Source organism: Tenrec ecaudatus, chromosome 5 (assembly GCF_050624435.1).
Source record: "Tenrec ecaudatus isolate mTenEca1 chromosome 5, mTenEca1.hap1, whole genome shotgun sequence".
NCBI lineage: Eukaryota > Metazoa > Chordata > Mammalia > Afrosoricida > Tenrecidae > Tenrec > Tenrec ecaudatus.
Window position 1 is genome coordinate 64,887,490 of NC_134534.1, and position 20,304 is coordinate 64,907,793.

The window sequence follows — 20,304 nt, forward strand, 5'->3', positions numbered from 1 at the left end:
CAGTGCTGTCACCAATGACGTAGCCTTTACAGTCATTGGTCATGCCCCCTTGCTCCCTACAGGCATTGCTGAATACAAGTACTGGCATATCTCTGGTCTTGGATATACAGTATGTTTATTTATAGTACTTAGTCTGCTATTTGTTATTTTCTTATTAACCTCTAACTGGACCCAGGGTTGACTGTGCTTATGACTTTGGCTGTTATTCCAGGTGGGCTTATATCTGTATTGCAGCCCCTAGATGTGTGTTTAAGTAAACCTTTCAACGACTATGTGCAAAAGATGTGGCATGAATGGATGTCATCTGGTCAAGCCCGACTGACAAAAGTCGACATCTGATGAAACCAGACATAGAATTGATAGCAGCATGGGTTCATGATGCATGGGAAGAGATTCCAGAGAACATGGTGTAGTGTGCCTTTGAGAAATGTGATATTAGTCATGCTATGGATGGCAGTGGAGACAGCGCTTTGTGTGAGAACGACAGCAGTGATGGTGATGACTGCGAACTCAGTGATGAGGACAGTGTCTATGCTGATAAGCTCACACCAGCTAAAGCTGGACATACAGATGAGGAGGAATCCAGTTTTGACGGATTTTAACTCCTGTGTTTTAGCTTGGTTGCTGATTGAGCTAAGGTTTTTGTACTTTTAAAGTTATTGTTGGTACCACATTGGGGTTTTTTTTACCCACTTTTCCACTTATAGAGCTAGTTTACTGATTTTCTTTGAAATAAATATTCAAAAACATTCAACCTACTGATGCCTCAATTAATATAATTATATTGGTATCTGTTTTTATTTGGAAATTTACCAGTAACTGCTGCATTTCCCAACCTAGCCTTATACTCTAGTCAAAAAGTTTTCGTCATAAAATTAGGTTCCTCGGCTTATATTTGGGCTGGCTTATACTCAAGGATATACACTGCGTACCCAAACTGCTATCTCAAAGGCCAAGACAAAGACAAGCTACATGTTATTCCTTTGACGACAACAATAACCTTAGCTCTTAAATATAATCCATTTAAGACTGAGAAGTCGGGGCTTCTGAAAACACCTGTAGGAAAACTGACATCGGGTACTATTGACTTTCACAAGGTGTGCACATTCTGTCAGCTTTTCCTGTGGAATGTCTTCTATACTCTCCCCGGCACACAAAGATAAAACATGTGGTCTGACAGCCTAGTGATCGCTATCCCAGCACGCTTAGGACTTTCACTATCTCAACAGGCACTGTCTTACTTAGTAAAAGGAAGGGCACTTTCAATTGATGCACTGGACATTGGAAAATAAAGTAGGTTTACTGTTACCTATCATCAGGATGTTTATTTAAACTAAGTGGAGGTAGTAATATAGAAAATATTAGAAATTTAATAATGGGAAAAAGCAGCATGTAAAAGAAAAATGCTAAAACATGAGACGGCTTCAGAGTGTGTGGAAAAGTGGGTAGCAGAATTTCTGTAAGCCGTTTAAAGACCCCTCACATTAATAGTAATTATGTCTGAGTAACTTTTGTTTCTTCTGCATTCTTCTTTTAGAAACCTTGAATTTTTTTTTGACAGCTGCAAGTCTTACTTTTGACAAATGGTAGTTGGCTTAGTTGAGGTCCCACAACATTTCCTTCAAAGAAACATCATGTAGTTCTGGTTTTTAAACATCTGGTAGGTCATCTGAGTTCCTATCAGAAAGAAAACATTCTTGTGTTAGAGCTCAAGCCCCACTCTATAATGGCACCCGTGTCTTTCGTGGGAATGCCCTCGAGCAGCGGTTCTCAGCCTGAGGGCTGTGACCCCTTTGGAGGTTGAACAACCCTTTCACAGGGGTCGCCTAATTCATCCTGCCTATCAGATATTTACATTATGATTCATAACTAGCAAAATTACAGTTATGAGGTAGCAATGAAAATAATTTTATGCCAGGGGCTTACGTGGAGAGCAAATGTTTTGAGAATGATGAGACCAATGAATGTACAAATGTGCTTTACACAATTGATGTATGTATGGATTGTGATAAGAGTTGTATGAACCCCTACCAAAATGATTTTTTAAAAAATAACCCCAATAAAACGATTAAAAAAAGAAAGAAGTTTTATGGTTGGGGGTCACCACAACATGAGGAACTGCATTAAAAGGTCACAGCATTAGGAAGGTTGAGAACCACTGCTCCAGAGCAAGGAACCAAACAAATTTCATGAGGTTTCTGATTGTATATTAGTAACCTCAGTAGCTACTTTGTTGTTATTAACATTTTATCACATAACGTTTGCTAAACATTTTCGGCAGGTGTATAACTTATACCAGCAGTTACAGTGATTGGCCATGCAGCCCCTACTTTAATCAGTGCACCTTTTCTATTAACATGAGCCCCTCCTTTCACCTCCTCACCTACTCCTGATAACTAAATACAAATGAACTTTGCTGTCTACACATTTCTCTGCCTTTTTATGTAGAGGTATATTTGTTATAAAATTTGGCTTAATTCACACTGTACCTTCAAGCTCCATCCATATAGCATGTATCAAAACTTCATTTCGCCTACTGCCTGGATAGTATTGTATGTTTGAACCACATTTTTACTCTAATTTTTTTAATAAATTATTGTATTGGGAGCTTGTACAACTCTCATCAAAATCCATACATACATCCACTGTGTCAAGCACATTTGTACATTTGTTGCTATCATCATTTTCAAAACATTTTACTACTTGTGTCCTTGGTATCAGCTCAGTTTTTCTCCTCCCTCTCCCTGCTTCCCTCCCTTATTAACCCTTGATAATTTGTAAATTATTATTTTTTTCATGTCTTGCACTGTCCGATATCTCCTTTTACCCCCTTATTTGTTATCCATCCCCTGGGAGAAGGTTATATGTAGATCATCGTTAGTGGTTCTTCTTTCTCCCCCCACCTTCCCCTTCCCCTCCTGGTATGTCTACTCTCAATATTGACCCCAAGGAGTTTTATTTGTCCTATATTCCCTGTGTTTCCAGCTTTTATATGTACCCATGTACGTGCTCTGGTCTAGCCAGATTTGTAACGTTGGAGGAAGCATTAAAAAACCAGAGGAAAGCTGTGATGTTATAACTGCACCCTGACTGGCTTGTCTCCTCCCTGTGACCCTTCTATAAGGGAATATCCAATTGTCTACAGATTGGCTTTGAGTTTCCATTCCGCACTACTCCCTCCGCCCCCTCCAGTTCACATTGACATACTTTTTTGCTCTGGGTCTTTGATGCCTGATACCTGATCCTATTTGCACTTTGTGATCACACAGGCCGGTGTGCTTCTTCCATGTGGGCTTTGTTGCTTCTGAACTAGATGGCCACTTGTTTATCTTCAAGCTTTTAAGACCCCAAATGCTATATCTTTTGATAGCCGGGCACTATCAGCTTTCTTCACCACATTTGCTTATGCACCCATTGTCTTCAGTGACTGTGTCGGGAAAGTGATCATCTCAGAATGCCGGATTATTAGAACAGTGTTCTTGCGTTGAGGGAGTGTATGATGACATTTTTATTCATCTGATGAATAGGTAGGTTGTTTCTACCTTTGACTATTGAAAGTAGTGGAGCAGTGAGTATTGATATAGTAAGACTTTCTTTGATCTCTTCAAGTCTTTTGGGTATATCTAGGATTAGAATTTGTGGGTCCATATGGTAGTTCTGAACTAGGTCTCAAACTTTTACCTCTAAGTTTTCTTCTAAGAGTTTTATGATTTTCTCAAAACTGAACTCACTGCCAGTGAGTTGATGCTGTTTCATAGCAACCTTACAGGACAGAGTTTAATTTCCCTGTGAGTTTCTGAGATTGTTAACTGCTTATAAAAGAGGAGAAAGCCCATCTTTCCCCCAAGGAGCAGCTCGTGGTTTCAAACTGCTGGTCTTTCAGATTGCAGCTCAACTTGTAGTTTTCCTATATTTATATAGAGAATTGGGTATGGGTCCAACTTCATTATTTTATGTATGGAGGTCCAGTTGTTCCAGTCCCATTTATTGAAGAGAATATTCTTTACCTATAAAATGAACGACATTGTTGGGAAAAAAAAACAACAACCTGGCAATTGATGTATGGGTTTATTTCTGTGCTCACTATATCTCAGTTCTAGTCCATTGTTTTATATTTATATATATATATATCTTTTAGTACAACGGTTTTCACCCTGTGGTTCGTGACCCCTTTGGGTTTCGAACGACCGTTTCACAGGGGTTACCTAAGACCACTGGAAAACATTTACGATGGTCTTAGGAACTGAGACCCACACCTCTGTCTGTCTCCAGGTGGGACCTCCCACATGCAGATAGGCCCACACAGGTCAGTGAGTACCTGGTGTGAAGACCCAGGCTACACCAGGCTTCAAGACAAAATTTTCCTTTACTTGTAATTAGAAATAAATATTTCACAATATATAATTACAACTTGCTTTGTGATCAATCACTATGCTTTCATTATGTTCAATTTGTAACAAAAATATATCTTGCATATCAAATATTTACATGACGATTCATAACTAGCAAAAATTACAGTTATGAAGTAGCAACGAAAATAACTTTATGGTTGGGGGTCACAACCACAACATGAGGAACTGTATTAAAGGATCGCGGCATGAGGTAGGTTGAGAACCACTGTTCTAGTACTACAATGTATTGATAATTGAAGCTTTTATAGGTTTTGAAATTGGAATGCATGAATCCTATTTTGTTTTTCAAAACTTATTTTAGCTATTTGAAGTCCTGTGTGTTTCCATAGCAATTTTAGGATTGCCTTTTCTATTTCTTCAAATAAAGGATTTGCTATGGATTGCATTGAATCTGTAGATTCCCCTGGGCAGTATTGCTATAATGTTGTCTTGTACATTATTAGAGATGGCTTTTCATTTACTAAAGTTGCTGGGGTTTTTTAAGCAATGTTTTATCGTTTTTACTCTACAAGCTTTTTATGTGTTGTTGCATTTGAAATTGTACTCTTAATTTCCTTTTCTGATTGTTCATACTGCTGTATAGTCCAACCAACTGATTTTTTTGTGGTTCCTGGAGCTTTACTAAATTCCCTCATTAGCCCTAGTAGCCTTCGTGTAGATTGTTTGGGATTTTCTATATGTTGGGTTTGTCATCAGTAAATATATATGACGTCCTTTTCCAGTTTGGATGCCTTCTGTTTTTTTTAATCATGCCTGTCTACTTTGACTAGAGCTTCAGTTACAATACTTGTCTTGTTCTTGGTCTTATGGGGAAAGCTTTCATTCTCTCCCTATTAAGGGAGATATTACTTTTGGGGTTTTCATAAATGCTCCATATTAAGGGATTTCCCTTCTGTTTTAATTTAGTGAGCATTTATGTTGTGTTTTTTAAAAAATACTTTTTTGCATTCATTGAAATGATTATGTGGTTCATTTTCTTCCTTTTATTATGTATTACATTGATTGATTTTTCACCTTCCTACTGTATTGTATTAATTTCTTAGTGTCAAGGGCAGTTCAGAACCACCAGCCACTCCAAGTGCAGGAAAAAGAGGAGGCTTTCTACTTTTGCAAAGAGTTAGAGTCTTGGAAACCCACGTAGACAATTCTACCCTGTCCTTCAGGTTCACTATAAGTCAATACTGACTCTTTGGCAGTCAGTTTGTTTTTTTTAGTGTTTCTTGATTATGGTTTATAGTATTTCTAATGTGGTTTTGGGTTTAGGTTGCTAATATTTTGTTCTGAGGATTTTTACATCTATTGGGAATACTTTTTTACTTAGCCTTTTGTACAGTGTGTCCTTGAAAATGAGCCATTCACCTTGAAAAAGATGGAGTGTTCTATAGCTGTCTCTTATTTTTGTTGACTTACCATGTTGTTCAACTAATTTGTTTTCTATTTGTCCTCTTGTACATGTTCTCTTTATGGAAGACATGAATTGAAGTCTATTGTAGAAGTGAACATTTTCCCCTTCACTTCTGTTAGTATTTGCTTCATATATGTTGTCCCCTTAAATATACATAATTGACCTACTTTATCATTATATTTTTTATATTGTGCCACTTTCATTTCCCTCTCCTTTTCATGTGTTTTCAGATGGTATTTATCATCATAAATAAATGAACCTATTTCAAATTGGTAACAATTTAACTTCAATAACAAAAAAATTTTTGTATCATGTTTTTAACTTTTATGCTATTCCCAAAAATTGTGTCATTTATGCCCTTTGATACATGTTTGCTGTACATTTGTCTGCTAAGTAGATGACCCGAGAATTGGACTATATGAAGAAGAATGTGGCATCAGGATTAGAAGAACATTAGTGAACAGCATGTGATTTGCAGATGACATAACCTTATTTGCGGGAAGTGAAGAGGATGTGAAGCACTTGTTGATGAAGATTAAAAGCCTCCAGTATGTATTATACTAAACATAAGGAAAAAATTTAAAAAGCAATAGATCACGATAAACAGACAAAATATTGAAGTTGTCCAGGATTTCATTTTGCTTGGATCCACAATCAACACCCAAGGAAACTGAAGTCAAGATATCGCATGACTTACTAAATTTGACAAATCTGTTGCAGAAGACCTCTTTAAAGTATTAAAAAAATGAAGGTGTTACTTTGAGAATTAAGCTGTGCCTGAATCAAGCTGTGATATTTTCAGTCTCCTTGTGCATGCAAAAGTGAGGCAGTGAATAAAGACGACTGAAGAATTTATGCCTTTGTGTAATGCAGTCAGTGAAAACTTCAAATCTATCCCGAACTGTCAGAAGAATGAATAAATTTGTCATAAAAAGTACAGCCAAAAAAAAAAAAAGTACAGCCAAAATGTTCCTGAGAAGGGCAGATAATGAAACCTTGTCTCATGTATTTTGGACGTACCAGGAAGGACCAATCCCTATAAACGGACATCATACTCTGTAGAGGGTCAAAGGAAAAGAGGAACGTCCTCATTAAGAAAGATTGACAGAGCAATTGCAACAATAGAATTCACACATAGCAACAGTTATGCAGATGAGGCAGGACTGGGCATTTCATTCTTTTGTACATAAGGTTGTTATGAATCTGGATTGCACCTAACAATGTACTGCCTAGTCTGTAACACATTTGTGTCTTTTATACATTGGTCTTTATGTAGAACACAACTAAACTTGTAAACCAAAATTACCATAAAACTATATTTCCCCCTAAAAATTACCTTTGCTGGTTCCCCACCCCCACCCCAAATTGTGTACCCCTGAGTAACAGTGCCCTTTTATTTCATCCTGAAGAGTTTCCTGGACTCTAGCATTTCTTGTAGGGTAAGTGTCATGATAACAAGAACATCTTACTTTCGCCCTCATTTTTTGGGTGGGGGTTTTGCTGGGTATAGAATTCTTGGTTGAAACTTGTTTATATAAAACAGCTAAAGTGAATGAAACAAAAGGATTCTGTGATGAAAATGTTGAATGTTGCAAGAGAAAACAAAATGGAAGAACCTCATAGTTACTATATTGAAATGAATTGGGTACCACTTAGCCTTTTCCAGAGGTAGCACAAAATCAAGAACCAACGATACCAATCAAATCGTTGTGAATGAGGGGGAGTGCAGATTGGGGACCCAAGCCCCATCCGTAAGCAACTGGACATCCCCTTACAGAAGAATCACAGGAAAGAGGTACAGTGTTGGGTGCAGTGTAGCAATGATGAAACACAACTTTCCTGTAGTTCCTAAATGCTTCCTACCTCTGTTCTTCCCCTACCCCACCCCCACACACACTGTCATGATCCCAATTCTACCTTACAAATCTGGCTAAACCAGAGGATGTACATTGGTACAGATAGGAACTGGAAACAGGGAATTCAGGACAGATGATCCCTTCAGGACCAGTGGTGAGAGTGGCGATACCAAATGGGTGGAGGGAAGGTGGGATAGAGAGGGGGAACCGATGATAAGGATCTACATATAACCTCCTGCCTGGGGGACGGAACACAGAAAAGTGGAGGAGGGGGGGGGTGTAGGACAATGTAAGATATGACAAAATAATAATTTATAAATTATCACGGGTTCATGAGGGAAGGGGGAGTGGGAAAGAAGGGGGGGAAATGAGCTGACACCAAGGGCTCAAGCACAAAGCAAAAGCTTTGAGAATGACGATGGCAACAAATGTACAAATGTGCTTGACACAATTGATGTATGTATGGATTGTGATAAAAGTTGTACGAGCCCCTAATAAAATGATTTGAAATAAAACCAAACAAACAACCAATGATACTGAAGAAGTCCAAGCTGCACATAACATCAAGATTGGCAGATTAACCTTTCATATGCAGATGACAGCCATTTTTGCTGAAAATGAGGTTTCCCGACACTTGCTGATAAAGAACCAGATTTGTTTGTTCTTATAGACCATGGTCCCTTCATAGTCACCAACACCATCATTCACAGGCATCAACTTTGTTTGATCTTTCTTATTCACTGTCCCGGTTTCACATGCATATAAGGCAGTTGAAAATGTTGATTGGGTCAGCAAAAAAAATACCCTTTAGCTAGATGGATAACACATTGGCTCCAATACTGGGTTCAGACATGTATTAATCATTGTAAGGGTGGCACAGCTTTCAGCATGGATATATAACTCAAGGTTGTAAAGAAATTCTCATAACTGGACAACATTGTGATAAATGGGGGAAAATTTTAAGTTGTCAAAGATTTCATTTTACTTGGATCCTGTCAGTGCTCATGGAAGCAGCAGTCAAGAAATCAAAGGATGTATTGCATTGGGCAAATCTGTTGCACAAAACTTTGAAATGTTAAAGAACAAAGATGTCACTTTGAAGATTAAGGTGCACCTGACCCAGTCAATGGTATTTTCACCTCTTATGCATATAAAAGCTGTACAGTAAATAAGACCAAACAAAATTGATGCATTTGAATGATGGTGTTGGTAAAGAATATTGAAAGAACTGTGGGTGAACCAGAAGAGCAGACAAATCTGCCTTGAAAAAATTATAGCCAGAATGCTCTTAGGCAGTGAGGATGAAGAGACAAAACTTACTGTAAGTGCTGTGGATGTGTTATCAGGAGAGGCCAGTCCCTAGAGAAGGAAATCCTGCTTGGTAGAGAGTCAGCATGAAAAGGGGAAGACCTTCAATTACATGGATTTGACAGACACATTGGCTACAGTTGTGAGGATGGCAAAGGACCAGGCAGTATTTCTTTTGTTCCATAGAGTTTCTGTGAATTGGAACTGGCTCACCAACACCTAATGTTAGCAATAGTACTCGATATTAATGATAAAGATTTGTGTCTATGCATCTGCCTGTTCTATATAGTTCATATAAACAAGATCATACAATATTTGTTGACTTGTGTCTAATTTGTTTCATTTAGCCTAGTGTCTTCAAGGTAATTACTGTATATACTCGAATATAAGCCGACCCGAGTATAAGCCGAGGTAAATAATTATTACCTGGGAAACCAGAAAAAAACTGATTGACTCGAGTATAAGCGTAGGGTGGGAAATGCAGGATGTGAATTAACACAGAGACCAGAGGGGAGAGACAGAGCGCAGCCACAGACACGTCCTTACCAGTTCAGCTGCCAGCGTAAGTGAATCACTAAGGGTGCTTCTGCGAATTGAAGCTGTCCATGTCATAGGACGGCTCTGATTAGTTAGATGTGAGTCAACAAACATTCAAAGCCCTGTAGTGTCAGCAGGGGTTTGAATGAACAGCGGAGGAACGGCAATCACCCACGAGATGTTACACCTCACTGGGGTACTACGAGTTGTATAAGCCGAGCCCCAGTTTTTTGTTTGTTTTTTTTATTGACAATCTCTCCCTTTATTTCTTTCACCACATGTTTGATGTTTTTTTTTTTAAATTTTAACAATTTATTAGGGGCTCATACAATTCTTATCACCATCCATACATATACATACATCAATTGTATAAAGCACATCTGTACAGTCTTTGCCCTAATCATTTTTTTCTCCTCTTTTCTTTTTTTACATTTTATTAGGGACTCATACAACTCTTATCACCATCCATACATATACATACATCAATTGTATAAAGCACATCCATACATTCCCTGCCCCAATCATTCTCAAGGCATTTGCTCTCCACTTAAGCCCCTTGCATCAGGTCCTCTTTTTTTTTTCCCCTCCCTCCCCTTTCCCCCCTCCTTCATGTGCCCTTGGTAATTTATACCTCGTTATTTTGTCATATCTTGCCCTTTTCCGGAGTCTCCCTTCCCCCCTTCTCTGCTGTCGCTCTCCCAGGGAAGAGGTCACATGTGGATCCTTGTAATCAGTTCCCCCTTTCCAACCCACTCACCCTCCACTCTCCCAGCATCGTCCCTCACACCCTTGGTCCTGAAGGTGGTATCATCCACCCTGGATTCCCTGTACCTCCAGCCCTCATATGTACCAGTGTACAGCCTCTGTCCTATCCAGCCCTGCAAGGTAGAATTCGGATCATGGTAGTTGGGGGGAGGAAGCATCCAGGATCTGGGGGAAAGCTGTGTTCTTCATCGATACTACCTCGCACCCTAATTAACCCATCTCCTCTCCTAAACCCCTCTATGAGGGCATCTCCATTGGCCGACACTTGGGCCTTGGGTCTCCACTCTGCACTTCCCCCTTCATTTAATATGGTATATATATACATATACACATATATACACTCACTTATATCGTTGTTGTTTTTTTTTGCATGATGCCTTATACCTGGTCCCTTGGCACCTCGTGATCGCACTGGCCGGTGTGCTTCTTCCATGTGGGCTTTTTTGCTTCTGAGCTAGATGGCCGCTTGTTCACCTTCAAGCCTTTAAGACCCCAGACACTATCTCTTTTGATAGCCGGGCACCATCAGCTTTCTTCACCACATTTGCTTATGCACCCATTTGTCTTCAGCGATCCTATCATGGAGGTGTGCAGTCAGTGATATGATTTTTTGTTCTTTGATGTCTGGTAACTGATCCCTTTGGGACCACTCGATCACACAGGCTGGTGTGTTCTTCCATGTGGACTTTGTTGCTTCTGAGTTAGATGGCCGCTTGTTTATCTTCAAGCCTTTAAGACCTCAGTCACTATCTTTTGATAGCCGGGTACCATCAGCTTTCTTCACCACATTTACTTGTTCACCCACTTTGGCTCCAGCCGTTGTGTCGGGAGAGTGAGCATCATAGAGTTCCAATTTAATAAAAGAAGGTATTCATACATTGAGGGAGTGTTTGAGTAGAGGCCCAAGGTCCTTCCGCCACCTTAATACTTGACCTATAAATATAGACACACAGATCTATTTCCCCATCCTCCTCTATATATTTGCATGTACATGTCTTTGTCTAGACCTCCATGAATGCCCTTTGACTCCTAGCTCTTTCCTCCATCTCCCTTGACTTTCCTCCTGCCCTACTACCATGCTTCATCGCCACCTGGGCTAGAGTATACCTCTTCTCTAAGCAACCTTACCCTTGATCATTTCCCACCAGGCCTGCCACTCCCCCTTCTCTACCATTTGGGGTCCCATGTTTTTCCCTTGTCCCTGGATTTGTTAACACCACTTCCTTACCCCCCCCTACCCCCCCACCCCAAGTCCCCCCGGAACTGTCGGTCCCGTTGTTTTTCCTCCAGATAGTTCATCCAGCCTGTCCTATTCAGACAGACCTGTGGAGTCACTAACATGCACGAAAACAAGACAGAGGAAAACAAAGCAACAGTATACAACCAGACAACAAAACAACAAAAACAAACCACTGACAAAGAACAGAACAAAACATTTCACAAGAGAAAAGCTTGTAGTTAGTTCAGGGATCGTTTGCTGGCCCTTAGGAGCGTTTTCCAGTCCAGTCTGTTGGGGCACCACGCCCTGGCCCCAAAGTCCACTTTCAGCATTCCCTGGGGACCTTGCCACTCCATTCCCTTGCTGTTCCACTGCACTCCCCCAGTGATTTGCCTCGGTGTGGTGGGATCAGGTCAGGTGCAATTCCCACACTGTGTCTCCGGTGCTGTCCCCTGTATCGCCCTTAGTCACTGAGGGGCATCATGTCTCATAGTAGGCCAGCCATGTTGTTCTCTCTGTGGACTGGCTGCTCTACTCAGGAACATCATCCTCACGGCCTGGTGGGCCAGGCTGTCGAGCCCCAGTTTTTCAGCACATTTTTTTTTGCTGAAAAACTCAGCTTATGCACATGTATATATGGTATGTTTTTCATGTATCAGAACTTCATTTCCCTTTATGAGAAAAATACTGCATATATTGTCATTTGTTTATTTCCTTATATATTGGTGGGTGTTTAGGCTATTTCCACCTTTTGGCCATTGTGTATACTACTGCTGTATTTGTTAGATTATTCTATCCCCCTTGGATAGATTTGGCAACCTTGTAAGTCAGGTGACCATAGATAACTTGGCTTATTTCTGGTCTCAGTTCTATTCTATTGGTCTATATTTCTGTCCTTAAACCAGTACCAGATTATTTTGAGAGCTGTGGATTCCCTGATCATTTTGAAATCAGGATATGAGCACCCTTTTATTTATTAAAAGAATCATTTTATTGGAGGCTCATACAACTCATCACAATCCGTACGTATATCAATTGTGTAAAGCACATTTGTACATTCATTGCCCTCATCATTCTCAAAATATTTGCTCTCCACTTAAGCTCATGGTATCAGCTCCTCATTTTTCCCCCTCCTCACTTCCCCCTTCCTCATCAACTCTTGATAATTTATAAATTATTATTATTTTGTTATGTTATACTGTCTGATGTCTCCCTTCACCCACTTTTCTGTTGTCCTTCCCCTGGGGAGGAGGTTATATGTAGATCCTTATAATTGGTTCCCTGTTTCTACCCGACCTTACCTCCACCCTCCTGGTATCGTCGCTCTCCCCCTGGTCCCAAAGGGATCATCTGTCCTGGATTCCCTGTGTTTCTAGTTCCTATCTGTACCAGTGTACATCCTCTGGTCTAGCCCGATTTATAAGGTAGAATTGGGACCATCATTGTTGGGGGGGGGGGAAACATTTAAGAATTAGAGAAAGTTGTGTGTTTCATTGTTGCTATACTGCACCCTGACTGGCTCGTCTCTCCCCATGACCCTTGTGTAAGGGGGTGTCTGTTACCTACAAATGGTCTTTGGGTCTCCACTTTGCATTCCCCCTCATTTACAATGATAGGATTTTTTGTTCTTTGATGCCCAATACATGATCCCATCGACACCTCGTGGTCACACAGGCTGGTGTACATCTTCCATGTGGGCTTTGTTGCTTCTGAGCTAGATGGCCGCTTGTTTACCTTCAAGCCTTTAAGACCCCAGATGCTTTATCTTTTGATAAACGGGCAACATCAGCTTTCTTCACATTTGCTTATGCACACATTTGTCTTCAGCGATCGTGTCAGGAAGGTGTGTATCATGGAATACCAATTTAGTAGAACAAAGTGTGCTTGCATTGAGGAAGTACTTGAGTGGAGGTCCAATGTCCATCTTGCTGCCTTAATATTAAACCTATAAATGTATGCATGTAGGTCTATTTCTCCATCATATATAAATATATTTACCTATGGACATGCCTGTATTTAGACCTCTATAAATGCCCTTTGCCTCCTAGTTTTTCTTCTATTTCCTTTTACTTTCTGCTAGTCCCACTGTCATGCTCAATCTTTATTTGGGTTTCAGTCATTTCTCTCAGTTACGTTGCCCTTGATGAATCCCTACCAGGTCTCTCACACCTTCCTTGCCACTAATTTTCGGTCACGTGTTAATCCCTTACCCCTGGCTTGATCAACACTACCTCCTTTTCCCCACCTCCTCTCCCATGTCTCCCCCAAACCATCAGTCCCGTTGTTTTCTCCTCCAGACTGTTCATCCAGCCTATTTTATCTAGCTAGACCTGCAGAGATAATAATATGCACCAAAAAACAAGGCATAGCAAGACAAAGTGACAAAAGAGAACACATCAACAACAACAAAGAAAACCAATGACCAAATAAATAATAAAAATAAACAAAAACCGTGTAAGAAGTTCAAGGTTTGTATTTTAACCCCTACGAGTGTCCTCCAGTTAAGTCCTATGGGGTAGCAATGCTCTGGCCCCAAAGTCTGTCCTCATGACCTTAGTGTTTTGCCTTGGTGTAGTGGGGTGAGACCAGGCCAATCCCGACACAGTCTCCAGTGTTTTCCCACGTAGGACCATGGGTCAGCAAGGGAAGGCGTGTCTCGTAGTGGGATCAGCTGTATGGTCCACTCTGTGCATTGGCTGTTCGGAGCAGGCCTGATTGGGCCAGGATGAAGCACCATTTTATTAAAGGTGTTTTTGATTATTTTGAACTGTGTGCTGGTTCATAGGGATTTTCTTAGTTGAACCAAGCTTTGAAATTTTGAGATAAATCCCACTTGGTCCTGGTTATAATAATTTTTAATATGCTGTTAGATTCTGTTTGGTAGTATTTCTTTGGGCGCTCTGGGGTGAAATGGCTTAAGTACTTAGCTGCAAACTCAAAAAGGTCAGTAGGTTGAAGGCATCCCATGAATACTTAATGGGAGGAAAAAAAACTAAAAATCTTCACTTTTAAAGTTTAAAGAAAACTCCTGTGGGCATCTACTTTGTACTGTGGGATCACTGAGTTTGAATTGACTTGACCACATATAATATCAGCATCCGGTTTTGTTGAGAATTTTTGTATTAATACTCATAAAGATGTATATGTAGTTTTTTGTTTGTCTTTACACGTGGGGTGTTTACATTCACTTTTGTTTACATTCAGCAGGTCAAATTGCTCTTCCCCTGTCCTCAGTAGTTTTCCCCATTCCTCTCCCCTTACTGTTCTTCTTCTTGTGCACTCCGGACTCCCTTTCACTCAATACTTGTCATCCTTCTAATGCAGTTTAACACCCCTCTCCCGTGAACTCCATAGTCTTGTCTTTGGTGTACAAGTCTTTGTTATTAGAATAGTGGTCTCATACAATATTTTATGGTCGACTAGTGTACTCCAGGTCCAGCTGTGATATGATGTGCTTCCTGTTTTCATCAGTCTCTTTGCCATGCACAGTATGGATGCATGGTGTGTATGTATCAAAGCTTCCTTATCTGTTTTGGTGGACATTTATCTAGGTTGTCTTTTTTCAGTTTGTGCAGTTGTGCAGTTGTTCCTCAGTGAACATGATGTGCCTATGTCTGTTAGAATGGTGCCTCTCTACTCTTTCAGGTGTGTATCCAACAAGCGTCTAACTGGATTATATGGATTTTTCTCATCACAGTTGTTTGAGGTAGTGCATTATCACTTTCCACAGATGTTGTACTTATTAGCAGTCCCACCAGCACTCAGAGAGTTCCAATCTCTGCACCTTCTTCAGCATTTGTTTTTCACTGTTGTTTTTTTCTCATTTGACTCTTATGTCTGTGATATCACATAGTTGCTTTGATTTGCATCTCCCGGATGACAAATGATCATGACCTTTTTTTTGGTGTTTGTTAGTCATTTGAATATCATCTTTGGTGAACTCGCTGTTATGTCCTTTGCTCACTCTTAAACTGAATTATTCATCTTTTTCTTATCGAGATGTTGCAGTTTTCTATAGGTTTTACATTTTAGTTCCTTCTCTGCTGTGTCTGCCAAAAAGATTTTCCTAGTCTGTGGTTTCTCTTTTTACTTGAGGAAATCTTTTGATGTACACAAAATGTCTTCTTTTTAGTAGGTTTCAGTTATCTAAGTTACCTTCTGTGTCTGTTTACTTTGTTATAGATCATAGTTTTTACCGTGTAGTTCCTTTTTTCTTGTTGGTGATCTTGCTTTGGTATCAGTGCTGCTGGCCTCATAGAATGAGATATTTGACTTGGTCACAGCGACTTACAACAAAGTGGTCAGAATAGAACCCTATAGTAAATTGGGGTCTGGCTATATATGCAGTTCATTTACCTGTGCCTCACTAACTATGGAACAAATAAACATGATGTATGAATTGGTCTCTCCATCCCCCTCAACTAATTTCATCAACACTTCCCTTTCCATGATTTATGCATGGTTCATGCTCTTTAGGTGTTTTAATAGTTAGCTCTTCTATTTAATCCCACCTCTTGCAGTTATCGCATTCTTTACCTGCTGTTTTCGCCACTTTCTGGGAAAGTAAGCAAGTGTTGACATGGTCTTGCAACCTAGTGGTACTGTTTCTCTTACCAGTTGCCTTCTCATCTATCTTGGTAACACTTCGTCCACAACGTTGAGAGGCACATGCCTCATGTGTTCATGTTTCCTGGTGATTGATGCTGCATGGTTATACCAGTTCTTCAGATCTTCAAATGAATAAGAAGTTTAATTTTTGAAGTCTTTACATGAGTTCTTTTTTTAAAAAAAATCATTATATTGGGGTTCTTAGAACTTTTATAACAATCCATACATCAGTTGTATCAAGCACATTTGTACATATGTTTCCATCATCATTTCTGAAACATTTTCTTTCTACTTGAGTCCTTAATGTCAGCTCTTCCCTCTCCGACCCTCGTGAACCCTTGATAATTTATAAATTATTTAAATTTTCATATCTTATACCATCCACTGTCTCTCTTCGCCTACGTTTCTGTTTGTCCCTGGGATGAGGATGGGGGAGGGGGAGGAGGGTATACATTGATCATTACCATCTGGTTCCCCCTTCCTCCTCCACCTTTCTCCTATTATAGTATCGATACTCTCATTATTGAATGTGAGAGGTTTATCTGTCCTGGATTCTGTGTGTCAAGAACTCTTATCTCTTATCAGTGTACATACATGCTCTAGTCTAGCTGGATTTGTAAGATAGAGCTGGGGTCATGATAGTGGGGGATGGAAGAAGTATTAAAGAACTAGAGCAGTTAGATGCGCCACGGCTTCGGTAGCGACGGCTCTCGCTGTGTTTGAGCCGCTCTAACCCCCTCCCCGAGGACCGTCGCAGTCGGCTAGCTTCACGGTAACCATGTGCGACCGAAAGGCCGTGATCAAAAATGCCGACATGTCGGAGGAGATGCGACAGGACTCGGTGGAGTGCGCGACTCAGGCGCTGGAGAAATACAACATAGAGAAGGACATTGCGGCCACATCAAGAAGTAGTTTGACAAGAAGTACAATCACACTTGGCACTGCATTGTGGGCAGAAACTTTGGTAGTTATGTGACACATGAAACTAAGCACTTCAGTTACTTCTACCTGGGCCAAGTGGCCATCCTTCTGTTCAAATCTGGTTAAAGCATGGATTGTGCCCACACACCCAGTGATCCATCCAAAACCAAGGACTGCCGCCTAAATTCCAAATACCAGAGACTGGACTCTTCAGCCTTGCTAAGCGAACACCTCCACCTTTGAACCTTTTTGTGTTGTTTGGTACAGGACCTCCTCTGTACTCCTTTGTGGTTATAAAGCAATTAGCAAAACGGCAAAAAAAAAAAAAAAAGAACTAGAGCAATGTTGGTGTATTAGCTGGTTCATCCCATCTTTGTGACACTTCTGTGAGGGGATGTCCAATTGTTTACAGAAGGGTTTTAGGTCTCTATTCCAAGCACCCTCATTTGTATTGAAATGGTGGTTTGGTTTGGGTCTTCTGATGCCTGATACCTGACCCCATCGACACCTCATGATCATAAGGGTTGGTGTGCTTCTTTCATGTGGGTTTTGTTGCTTCCTCACTAGATGGCTCCTTGTTTAACTTAAACCCTTTAAGACTCCAGACGTTATATCTTTTAATAGCCAGGCACCATCATGTTCCTTCACCACATTAGCTTATGTGCACCCATTTTGTCTTCAGCTATCTTGTTGGGAAGGTGAGCATCACAGAATGCTAACATTGAGTTCTTTTTAGATGCTTTTAACTCTTCTATGTTCACATTCAGAAAACTTGTTTCTTAGAGAAGTTATAGGACCCCTGTGGCCTTGGTTGCTTGCTTTAAGACCAAGGAGTGACAGGCATTTCTCTTGTGTTCTATTGGTCTCCAAGACCAGCCTTGGAGCAGTGTGAGAGGGAATCACTCAAGATGTGTGGCTACCAGGAGCTGGAGTTGAGTTACGATTAGCTATAACATTTAAGAAAACAATGGGAAGGTGAGGACAGCATTTCTCTTTCTCTAGCACCCTTCATCTCTATGTTCAGGAGATCTCAGAATAATGGCAGCAATAGACCCTTCTTTGCTTCGCTATGTCCCTGGTCCTCCTTTTCACCCTCTCAACTGAAACTGGCTGTCTTCCATGGCATAGCATAATTCCCAAGATCTAAAGAAATTCCTTAGCAGTTTCCTAAATGTGTGGTCGTTGGACTAATGCTTCTCTTGAGATGTGTTACACAGAGAGATTTTACAGTTTCATTATTTGGAGGGAACCTTGATAATATGTTCAAAGTGTGTGAGACAAGCTTCAGTGTCCTTGCCTAGAATATTCAGATTCTACTTCTTCCAAGGCAACCTGGTGGTTCTTTGGACGGTCCTTGGTACTTTGAGTAGTCTTCACCAGCACCATCCATATTGAAAAGCATCGGTTCTGGCTTGGTCTTCCTTATTCCTTGTCCAACCTTCACGTGCTTTTGAGCCAATTGAAAATACAATGGCCTGGGTCAGGCGTGTCTTTAATCCTCAAAGTAACTTCCTTGCTTTTCAACCCTTTAAAAAAGGTCTTGTCTAGCAGATTTACCCAATGTAATATGTTGCTTGATTTCTTGAACACTGCTTCTATGAGCTCTGTTTTGGATCCAAACAACATAAAATCCTTCGCAACTTTACTTTTATCTCCATACTGTTGGTTTATTTGTGAGTATTATTGTTTTCTTTACATTGAGTTGTAATCCGTTCTGAAGACTGTAATCCTTGATCTTCATCAGCTGGTACTTCAAGTACTTAATTTGAAGCAACTAAGATTGTTACAAGTTTTTAATAAGACTTCTTCCTCTCCTGATGCCACATCTTCATATAATCAAGCTTCGCTATTATTTTCTCATTAAAGACCATTAGAGGAAAATAATAAAGAACTCTTTTCCTTAAAAAACCTAAAAAACAAAAACTTTCTGGGACTAGAAATACAAAGGAATACTCCCCAAAACCAGGAAAAAGCTCTGCTGGGTTGAGCTTTCATAGTACCCATTTTTCCTGTTAGGCGAGCATCCAGCAACTCACTGAGTTAGTGCACACAGTGGCTTTGCCTGGGAAGGAGCTCTGTGGTCACAGTGAATTTTTCATAAAAGCAGTTTTCTTGTACCTCGTTTTTTGTGATGGCTGATTTAAGAGAACAGCGTACAGCTGTGAAATCTTGTTTCCTGCTTTGGGAAAATGCTGCAGAAACTGTGATGTTGAACACAGCTTACAAGGACAGCACTAGGGGGAAAATTGAATTGTACAAGTGGTTTTCTTGTTTAAAAGTGAAGTGTTGATTGATGACAAACCTTGGTCTGGATATCTGCTAACTTCTTTAATGATGAAAATGTTAACAAAATTCGTGCACTTGTGTTCGAAGATCAGTGTCAGACGATTGAAGAGATGGGGAGGTTATCTGGACTATCTTGGAGCTTGGTTTAGCGAATTTTGACAGAAGATTTGGAATGAGAAGGGTTGCTGGGAAATTTGTGCCTCCGGTTCTGACTGACCAGGAAAAAGGGCGTCACCTGGAAAACATGCTGTGCTTTGAAAGAACAGCTCCGAAGCGACCCAGACTTTTTCCCCAAGATCATTACTGGTGACAAGACATGGTGCTATTCTTAGGATCCCCAGACCAAACACCAATCAAGCCAGTGGCAGATACCATTGTCACCTCACCCCTAAAACTCGTTAAGTGAAATCAAAGATCAAGACAATGCATATTTGTTTTTTGAAGTGAAGGGGATAGTGCATTTGGAGTTTATTCCACCAGGTCAGACTGTTAATCAAGCTTCCTATTAAGAGGTTCTGAAAAGATTGCATAACAGTGTACCACCAAAAAGATCTGATTGATGGCAGAAGGGGGACTGGTTTTGCCACCACAACAATGTACCTGCTCACACAGTCATCTCAGTGCACCAGTTTTTGGGCAAAAAACAGCATGCCTCTCTTGTCCCACAGACCTTACTCACCTGATCTCACTTTATGTGACTTTTTGCTTCTGCAAATGAAGAGGGACATGAAAGGACAGCAATTTGACTATGTAGACGAGGTGAAGAAAACATTAGGGAGGGGCTGTCATCCATCTAAACAGAAGAGTTTGAAAAATGTTTCCAAGAATGGAATCGCAGATTTGACAGATGTATTTATTAAGTGTAATGGAGAGTACTTTGAATGTGTTCAGGATGTTTTGTAAGAAAATTTAAATATATAACTTTAAAAATACTTGTCTTGGGGGGAGCACCCACATATGTATGTCGTCAGACAAATAGATACGTGG

At 40.3% G+C, this 20,304-nt stretch overlaps 1 protein-coding gene and 1 pseudogene across 2 annotated transcripts in view; both read left to right on the forward strand.

Annotated features, from left to right (window-relative positions):
- Positions 1 to 20,304, forward strand: part of UBE2W (ubiquitin conjugating enzyme E2 W) — a 93,058-nt gene that overhangs the window by 20,311 nt on the left and 52,443 nt on the right. The gene's annotated exons all lie outside the window — the stretch shown is intronic.
- LOC142448762 (dynein light chain 1, cytoplasmic pseudogene) lies at positions 16,882 to 17,341 on the forward strand (annotated as a pseudogene).